General features: G+C 40.3%; 1 pseudogene; it reads right to left on the bottom strand.

Annotated features, from left to right (window-relative positions):
• Positions 1 to 278: 278 nt before the first annotated feature.
• On the bottom strand, positions 279 to 8,030 carry LOC147995974 (zinc finger protein 180-like; annotated as a pseudogene).
• Between the last annotated feature and the right edge of the window lie 2,281 nt (positions 8,031 to 10,311).

Raw genomic sequence — 10,311 nt, 5'->3', positions numbered from 1 at the left:
CTTGCTGTGAGTAGCCTGGTGCCTACTGCGCTTAGAACTGCTAATAAAAGCTTTGCCACATTGACCATATTTGTAGGACGTTTCCCAGTGTGGGTTCGCTGGTTGGATGATAAGGCAGGCACTTAGGGTGAAGGTCTTCCCACACTGATTACACTCATAGAGCTTCTCTCTGTTGTGAGATCTCTGTTGCTGAATAAAGCAGGAGTTCTGTCTGAATGTCTTCCCACACTAGCTGCACTTGTAGGTATTTTCCCCACTGTGTGTCCTCTGGTGAATGACTAGAACCTAGCTCTGTCTGAAGGATTTCCCACACTACTTGCACTGATATGACTTCGCTCCAATGTGAGTTTTTGATATGCAGTGTATTTGTAGCTCTGGCAGAATGACTTCCCACACTGGTTGCATACATAAGGCTGCATACATCAGTGAGTTCTTTGATAACCACAAGAACTTATCTCTGCATAAAAGACTTTCCACAAAGATTGTACCTGTATGGTATCTATCCAGTATTAATCCTCTGAGAAACAACCTGTGAGCTCCGGGTGAAGAATTTCCCACACGGGTTGAATTTGTAAGGCTTTCCCACATATGGGTTCTTTGGAGTGTAAGAAGATGCCAGCTCCAGCTGGAGGCCTTGCCACAGTACTTACATTTAAAGTGTTTCTCCTTAGCGTAGTTTCTCAGGTTTTAGGGAAGAGATGGATTTAGGATGGCTTTACTACATTTGTACTGGCCCTCTTTAAAAAGAAGCTTCTCCTGTTCATTGTGGGATATGTTATGGTTCAAAACTAGCCCATGAGAGAGAGTCCCAATCTCACTCTCCCTGCCTCCAGCTCACTGCTCCCAAACCCCATGGGAAAGAGAGCTCACCACCCAGAGAAGTGGGCACTCCTGGGACTGCAAAGCAGAAGAGACCTCCAACACTGCCCACGCCTGCCCACATCCCTGGCCCAAGAGGAAACTGTATACAGCCTCTGGGTTCCCGTAGGTAAGGGCTCAGGAGCAACAAGTCCCCTGCATCTGAGACACAGCCAGAACCTGAAAGGACCGATTGGATAAACAGTTCTCTGCACACAAATCCCATGGGAGGGAAAGCTAAACCTTCAGAGAGGCAGACACGCCTGGGAAACCAGAAGAGACTACACTCTGCCCACATCTCTGCCTCCAGAGGAAAACACCAAATGCCATCTGGGACTCTGGTGCACGGGGGCTCCCGGAAAGGGCGGAACAGGACCTCCTGGATGCTACCCCGGCGGAGAGCTCATAAGCAACACCCCATGAGCAAACTTGAGCCTCGGGACCACAGGTAAGACCAACTTTTCTGCTGCAAGTGTCCTGGCTGGTGAACTCAAGACACAGGCCCACAGGAGCAGCTGAAGACCTGTAGATAGGAAAAACTACACATCCGAAAGCAGAACACTCTGTCCCCATAACTGGCTGAAAGAAAACAGGAAAACAGGTCGACAGCACTCCTGACACACAGGCTTATAGGACAGTCTAGCCACTGTCAGAAATAGCAGAACAAAGTAACACTAGAGATAATCTGATGGCGAGAGGCAAGCACAGGAACCCAAGCAACAGAAACCAAGACTACATGGCATCATTGGAGCCCAATTCTCCCACCAAAGCAAACACAGAATATCCAAACACACCAGAAAAGCAATATCTAGATTCAAAATCATATTTGATCATGATGCTGGAGGACTTCAAGAAAGACGCGAAGAACTCCCTTAGAGAACAAGTATAAGCCTACAGAGAGGAATCACAAAAATCCCTAAAAGAATTCCAGGAAAACATAAATAAACAAGTAGAAGCCCATAGAGAGGAGTCACAAAAATCCCTGAAAGAATTCCAGGAAAACACAATCAAACAGTTGAAGGAATTAAAAATGGAAATAGAAGCAATCAAGAAAGAACACATGGAAACAACTCTGGATATAGAAAACCAAAAGAAGAGACAAGGAGCTGTGGATACAAGCTTCACCAACAGAATACAAGAGATGGAAGAGAGAATCTCTGATGCAGAAGATTCAATAGAAATCATCGACTCAACTGTCAAAGGTAATGTAAAGCAGAAAAAACTACTGGTCCAAAACATACAGGACATCCAGGACTGAATGAGAAGATCAAACCTAAGGATAATAGGTATAGAAGAGAGTGAAGACTCCCAGCTCAAAATACCAGTAAATATCTTAAACAAAATCATAGAAGAAAACTTCCCTAACCGAAAGAAAGAGATACTCAGAAGCATACAAGAAGCCTACAGAACCCCAAATAGATTGGACCAGAAAATAAACACCTCCCGTCACATAATAGTCAAAACACCAAATGCACAAAAGAAAGAAAGAATATTAAAAGCAGTAAGGGAAAAAGTCAAGTAGCATAAAAGGGCAAACCTATCAGGATCACACCAGACTTTTCGCCAGAGACTATGAAAGCCACAAGATCATATACAGATGTCATACAAACCATAATAGAACACAAATGCCAGTCCAGGTTACTGTACCCTGCAAAACTCTCAATTAACATAGATGGAGAAACCAAGATATTGCATGACAAAACCAAATTTACACAATATCTTTCTACAAATCCAGCACTACAAAGGATAATAAATAGTAAAGCGAAACATAAGGAGGCAACCCACACCCTAGAAAAAGCAAGAAACTACTTGTCATGGAAAAAAAACAAAGAGAAGAAAAGAACACAGACATAACCTCACATCCAAATATGAATATAACAGGAAGCAATAATCACAATTCCTTAATATCTCTCAGCATCAATGGTCTCAACTCCCCAATAAAAAGACATAGATTAACAAACTGGATATTCAATGAGGACCGTGCATTCTGCTGCCAACAAGAAACACACCTCAGAGACAAAGAAAGACTGGAAAACAACTTTCTAAGCAAATGGTCAGGAGAAGCAAGCTGGAGTAGCCATTCTAATATCAACTAAAATCAATTTTCAACTAAAAGTCATCAAAAAAGATAAGGAAGGACACTTCATATTCATCAAAGGAAAAATCCAAAAGATGAACTCTCAATCCTAAATATCTATGCTCCAAATACAAGGGCACCTACATACGTAAAAGAAACCTTACTAAAGCTCAAAACACACATTGCACCTCACACAATAATAGTAGGAGAATTCAACACCCCACTCTCATCAATTGACAGATCATAGAAACAGAAATAAAACAGAGACGTAGACAGACTAAGAGAAGTCATGAACCAAATGGACTTAACAGATATTGATAGAACATTCTATCCTAAAGCAAAAGGATATAACTTCTTCTCAGTCCCCCATGGTATGTCTCCAAAATTGACCATATGATTGGTCGAAAAACGGGCCTCAACAGGTACAGAAAGATAGAAATAATCCTGTGCGTGCTATCAGACCACCACAGCCTAAGACTGGTCTTCCATCACAATAAGTGAAGAACACCCACATATACATGGAAGTTGAACAATGCTCTACTCAACGATAACCTGGTCAAGGAAGAAATAAAGAAAGAAATTAAAGACCTCTTAGAATTTAATGAAAATGAAGGTACAACATACCCAAACTTGAAGGACACAATGAAAGCTGTGCTAAGAGGAAAACTCATAGCTCTGAGTGCCTGCAGAAAGAAACAGGAGAGAGCATATGTCACCAGCTTGACAGCACATCTAAAAGCTCTAGAACAAAAAGATGCAAATATACCCAGGAAGAGTAGAGGGCAGGAAATAATCAAACTCAGAGCTGAAATCAGCCAAGTAGAAACAAAAAGGACCATAGAAAGAGTAAAAAGAACCAAAAATTGGTTGTTTGAGAAAATCAACAAGATAGATAAATCCTTAGCCAGACTAACGAAAGGACACATAGAGTATGTCCAAATTAACAAAATCAGAAATGAAAAGGGAGACATAACTACAGATTCAGAGGAAATTCAAAAAATCATCAGATCTTACTACAAAAGCCTATATTCAAAAAAACTTGAAAATCTTCCGGAAATGGACAATTTCCTACACAGATATCAGGTAACAGGTAACGAAGTTAAATCAGGGACAGACATACCAGTTAAACAGCCCCATAACTCCTAAGGAAATAGAAGAAGTCATTAAAGGTCTCCCAAACAAAAAGAGACCAGGTCCAGACGGGTTTAGTGTAGAATTCTATCAGACCTTCATAGAAGACCTCATACCAATATTATCCAAACTATTCCACAAAATTGAAACAGATGGAGCATTACCGAATTCCTTCTATGAAGCCACAATTACTCTTATACCTAAACCACACAAAGACCCAACAAAGAAAGAGAACTTCAGACCAATTTCCCTTATGAATATCGACGCAAAAATACTCAATAAAATTCTGGCAAACTGAATCCAAGAGAACATCAAAACAATCATCCACCATGATCAAGTAGGCTACATCCCAGGCATGCTGGGATGGTTTATATATGGAAAACCATCAATGTGATCCATTATATAAACAAATTGAAAGAACAAAACCACATGATCATTTCATTAGATGCTGAGAAACATTTGACAAAATTCAACACCCCTTCATGATAAAATCCTGGAAAGAAAAGTAATTCAAGGCCCATACTTAAACATAGTAAAAGCTATATACAGTAAACCAGTTGCTAACATTAAACTAAATGAAGTGAAACTTGAAGCAATCCCACTAAAATCAGGGACTAGAAAAGGCTGCCCACTCTCTCCCTACTTATTCAATATAGTTCTTGAAGTTCTAGCCAGAGCAATCAGACAACAAAAGGAGATCAAGAGGATACAGATCGGAAAAAAAGAGGTCAAAATATCCCTATTTGCAGATGACATGATAGTATATTTAAGTGATCCCAAAAGTTCCACAAGAGAACTACTAAAGCTGATAAACAACTTCAGCAAAGTGGCTGGGTATAAAATTAACTCAAATAAATCAGTTGCCTTCCTCTATACAAAAGAGAAACAAGCCCAGAAAGAAATTAGGGAAACGACACCCTTCATAATAGACCCAAATAATATAAAGTACCTCGGTGTGACTTTAACCAAGCAAGTAAAAGATCTGTACAATAAGAACTTCAAGACACTGAGGAAAGAAATTGAAGAAGACCTCAGAAGATGGAAAGATCTCCCATGCTCATGGATTTGCAGGATTAACATAGTAAAAATGGCCATTTTACCAAAAGCAATCTACAGATTCAATGCAATCCCCATCAAAATACCAATCCAATTCTTCAAAGAGTTAGACGGCACAATTTGCAAATTCATCTGGAATAACAAAAAACCCGGGATAGCTAAAGCTATCCTCAACAATAAAAGGACTTCAGGGGGAATCACTATCCCTGAACTCAAGCAGTATTACAGAGCAATAGTGATAAAAACTGCATGGTATTGGTACAGAGACAGACAGATAGACCAATGGAATAGAATTGAAGACCCAGAAATGAACCCACACACCTATGGTCACTTGATTTTTGACAAAGGAGCCAAAACCATCCAATGGAAAAAAGATAGCATTTTCAGCAAATGGTGCTGGTTCAACTGTAGGGCAACATGTAGAAGAATGCAGATCGATCCATGCTTATCACCCTGTACAAAGCTTAAGTCCAAGTGGATCAAGGACCTCCACATCAAACCAGACACACTCAAACTAATAGAAGAAAAACTAGGGAAGCATCTGGAACACATGGGCACTGGAAAAAATTTCCTGAACAAAACACCAATGGCTTATGCTCTAAGATCAAGAATCGACAAATGGGATCTCATAAAACTGCCAAGCTTCTGTAAGGCAAAGGACACTGTGGTTAGGAAAAACGGCAACCAACAGATTGGGAAAAGATCTTTACCAATCTTACAACAGATAGAGGCCTTATATCCAAAATATACAAAGAACTCAAGAAGTTAGACTGCAGGGAAACAAATAACCCTATTAAAAATGGGGTTCAGAGCTAAACAAAGAATTCACAGCTGAGGAATGCCGAATGGCTGAGAAACACCTAAAGAAATGTTCAACATCTTTAGTGGTAAGGGAAATGCAAATCAAAATAACCCTGAGATTTCACCTCACACCAGTGAGAATGGCTAAGATCAAAAACTCAGGTGACAGCAGATGCTGGCGAGGATGTGGAGAAAGAGGAACACTCCTCCATTGTTGGTGGGATTGCAGATGCGTAAAACCATTCTGGAAATCAGTCTGGAGGTTCCTTAGAAAATTGGACATTGAACTGCCTGAGGATCCAGCTATACCTCTCTTGGGCATATACCCAAAAGATGCCTCAACATATAAAAGAGACACGTGCTCCACTATGTTCATCGCAGCCTTATTTATAATAGCCAGAAAATGGAAAGAACCCAGATGCCCTTCAACAGAGGAATGGATACAGAAAATGTGGTACATCTACACAATGGAATATTACTCAGCTATCAAAAACAACGAGTTTATGAAATTCGTAGGCAAATGGTTTGAACTGGAAAATATCATCCTGAGTGAGCTAACCCAATCACAGAAAGACATACATGGTATGCACTCATTGATAAGTTGCTATTAGCCCAAATGCTTGAATTACCCGAGATCCCTAGAACAAACGAAACTCAAGATGGATGATCAAAACGTGAATGCTTCACTCCTTCTTTAAATGAGGAAAAAGAATACCCTTGGCAGGGAAGGGAGAGGCAAAGATTAAAACAGAGACTGAAGGAACACCCATTCAGAGCCTGCCCCACAGGTGGCCCATACATATACAGCCACCCAATTGGACAAGATGGATGAAGCAAAGAAGTGCAGACCAACAGGAGCCGGATGTAGATCGCTCCTGAGAGACACAGCCAGAATACAGCAAATACAGAGGCGAATACCAGCAGCAAACCACTGAACTGAGAATAGGTCCCCCGTTGAAGGAATCAGAGAAAGAACTGGAAGAGCTTGAAGGGGCTCGAGACCCCAAAAGTACAACAATGTCAAGCAACCAGAGCTTCCAGGGACTAAGCCACTACCTAAATACTATACATTGACTGACCCTGGACTCTGACCCCATAGGTAGCAATGAATATCCTAGTAAGAGCACCAGTGGAAGGGGAAGCCCTGGGTCCTGCTAAGACTGAACCCCCAGTGAACTAGACTATGGGGGGAGGGCGGCAATGGTGGGAGGGTTGGGAGGGGGACACCCATAAAGAAGGGGAGGGGGGAGGGGGATGTTTGCCCGGAAACCGGGAAAGGGAATAACACTTGAAATGTATATAAGAAATACTCAAGTTAATAAAAAAAAAAAAAAGAAAGAAAGAAATACTCAAGTTAATAATAAAAAAGAAAAAGAAAAAAAAAAGTAGCCCAGGCCCTTTAAAGTCAAAGGTTTTACCTTCCAGATGAACTTTTTCATTTAGATTTAGGGGCACATCTCGGCCTAAAAGTTGAGCATTACAGTTAATTTCATAGTTTTTATCTCTATTTGGGGTTTTTAATACACTGATTAGGATGAATGCTCTGAGGAACTTTCCCAGATTTGTCATCTTCAATTGATGACATTGTATATGAAAATGGTTTCTGAGGGGTATTGTGGGGAATGAAGGCCAGCTGGTACTCAGGCAAATCTTGTCAAGGTCATGACCCCTGTAGACAGTCTCAGGAAGATCAGCACTATCCTGGGTAAAGACCAACTACTCTCGTTTGTCCTGTTCTTTTTCCAACTGCTCTTCACACGAAGACAACCAACCCCTCTAGCTTCAATCCATGGGACCATTTTTCATCAAAGACTGTTGGCTTTGAGGTTGCTTCTTCTGTTCCATGTATAGCTGGATAGTCCTATGGGTCCGTGTGTCCTTCCAGGATCACCGTTCTCTCTGGAGTTCTCTGGGTATTGCTCCACATGTTCAGTCCATCCTTTGTAAGGTCCACAGTCACAATCTTGAAGTCTGTGCTTTCCTGAGGCACAATGTCCAGTGACCCAGCTTCTTCTCCCTCCACTTCAATGACCTTCTTTTTGGGTAGAACAAAGTTCTCCACACAGGTATGCAGGGACTCCAGGAACTCATCATCTTGCTGCTCCATGGCCTCCTCTAGGTGAAGCGTGGTGCCAAGCTGGAGGTCCAAGAGCCCGTGGTGTGGGCTGAGGTTGATCTGAGCTGCTCACATCTCAGTGTCAGAACAAAATTGGGTTTCTCACTTCCTGCCTCGATACTGAAACACATCTGACATGACTCCTGTGCCCGGGTCTGGTCTCCACCTCCAGTTAACATCGTTCAGGTAGCTTAGTGTCGACTGAGCCCAGCCACAAAGCCGGGCCATAGAAGGTGCTGCCTACACACACATACACACACGCACACACACACACACACACACACACACACACACACACACACAAGTGGCTCAAAATCATCATCTTTTCTAGTGAGTAATAGTAACTATCTTAAGTATCTCCTTATCTGTCACAACAACAGGAGTAATTGATGGTACCAAACAGAACTGCTACTCTTGACTTTTTCTTATTCATCTTCCAGGTCAGAATAGAACAAAGCATTAAATGTAGAGGGCTTTATAGTTTCAGAACTCTAGAAAATTCAGGAAAAATCCTGTACTCTGAATTCATTGGTATTTACATGTTCAATTCTTTTCAGAATCATGGACATGTGGCCAAGTGTGGGAACTTCTTTGGTACATAGCTCAATATTTTAAATATCCCAGATGATAACAGGGATGATTCTTTTTGTCATTCTTGCTTGACACCGAATACCTATGATCTTAAGAGCAACTTGTAACTTCAGGGAACAAAGGCTGCCGTTCAGCACTGTGTCCCTTACTGCAGTTGTATTCTTTCTCAATAAGACATTTTAGACATACCTCGACGTTGTGCAAATTATTTAATACATTTCTAAATGACTTGTCAAGGATTTCTCCCATAAAGTATTATAGGAAGTTATTTCCTTACAATTCAAACCATGTGTTTTTCTCAGAAACAGATGGTAGATTCAGAAATGAGGAGGGATCCAAACCCTCCAATGCTCAGGAAACACCTAAACTTAAAGGATCTACAAAGCCCCACTTGAGCAATATATCAGCAGTGACAATTGCTAGGGAGATGAGATTCTTTACAAGCCTTGTTTCCTTCCAGAACACAGAGATGAAGCTTTTGTGAGTCATCAGCAATATTGGGTTGGCTCTTCAGCAATAATCTGCCTTGTCTTCGTCATTCCTGCTTCTTTAAGTAGTCCTAACTCTGGTTCAGTAGGTTAGATTTGAGTTAGAGAAAAGACTGAAGCATATGAAGGGTTTGCAACACTACAGAAAGAACAACAATATCAACCAATCAGACCCAACCAGAGCTCCCAGGCATTAAACCCCCAACCAGTTAGTAAACATGTAGCAGAAGATGACATTATCCAGCATAAATAGGAGGAAAAGCCTTTAGTCCTCTAAAGGCTCATTTCCCCAATATAGGGGAATGCCAGGATGTTGAGGAGGAAGTGAGTGGGTAGAAGTGGGAGCATCCTTATATAAGCAGGGGGAGGGGGGAAGGGGTATGGGTGAAGGCAGAAAGGGGATAACATTTTAAATGTAAATACATAACAAAATCCAGGAAAAATAAAATTTAAAAAAAGTAACCCTAGCTAACTCTGGTTCAGTAGATTAAACTTGAGTGCAACCATTGATTAGCTTTCAATCCCTGTGTGACGTAAATAGGTATTTGTTCATTTCACACCACCACTACTACCTGCCAGACATCCAGAAAAAGTCATATAAAAGGAAGCCATTTGAATTTGTAGGTTGTTGGAACACATTGAAGTACATACTAAGTCAGTTAATGAAAATTTGCTTTAGGAAGTAACTCAAAAGTAAACAATCCCTGTATAATACCAAAAAGTAAGAATAATTCCCAAAAAAATTAATGTAGTAGCGAGCTAAATATAAAATGAAGTAACAAACTTATATACAGGATTATGGACTTTAATATTTATATGGAAGCATATATTGAGAGGTCTTAAAATTTGCAGAGTATGTAAGCCTATTCTTATTGATCAGACATTAGTATTATAAATCACAATAAAAGGGTAGACTGAAATTTGAAAATAGTTTATTCATTCATAACATCACATAAATAAGAAATGTCTATTTCTTATAAGAAAAAATGAAAACAAATTTACTGATGAGAAAGATGACAAAGTAAAATACAACTTTTTTTTGCACATTCCTAAGTATCTTTGTTATGATGCACTGTCAAAAATAGATATCTTTAAAGACAAATTATAATGCATAGGAAATCATTTCCCTAACAGAGTAAGATCCTGTTACTGTATCATTCATTATAAAGTGATATTGGATATAAATTGTAAGA

The sequence above is a fragment of the Rattus norvegicus genome, chromosome 2, assembly GCF_021556685.1.
Source record: "Rattus norvegicus strain SHRSP/BbbUtx chromosome 2, alternate assembly SHRSP_T2T, whole genome shotgun sequence".
Lineage (NCBI taxonomy): Eukaryota > Metazoa > Chordata > Mammalia > Rodentia > Muridae > Rattus > Rattus norvegicus.
Note: the sequence above shows the minus strand (reverse complement) of the source record. Positions and strands in the feature narration are given on the sequence as shown.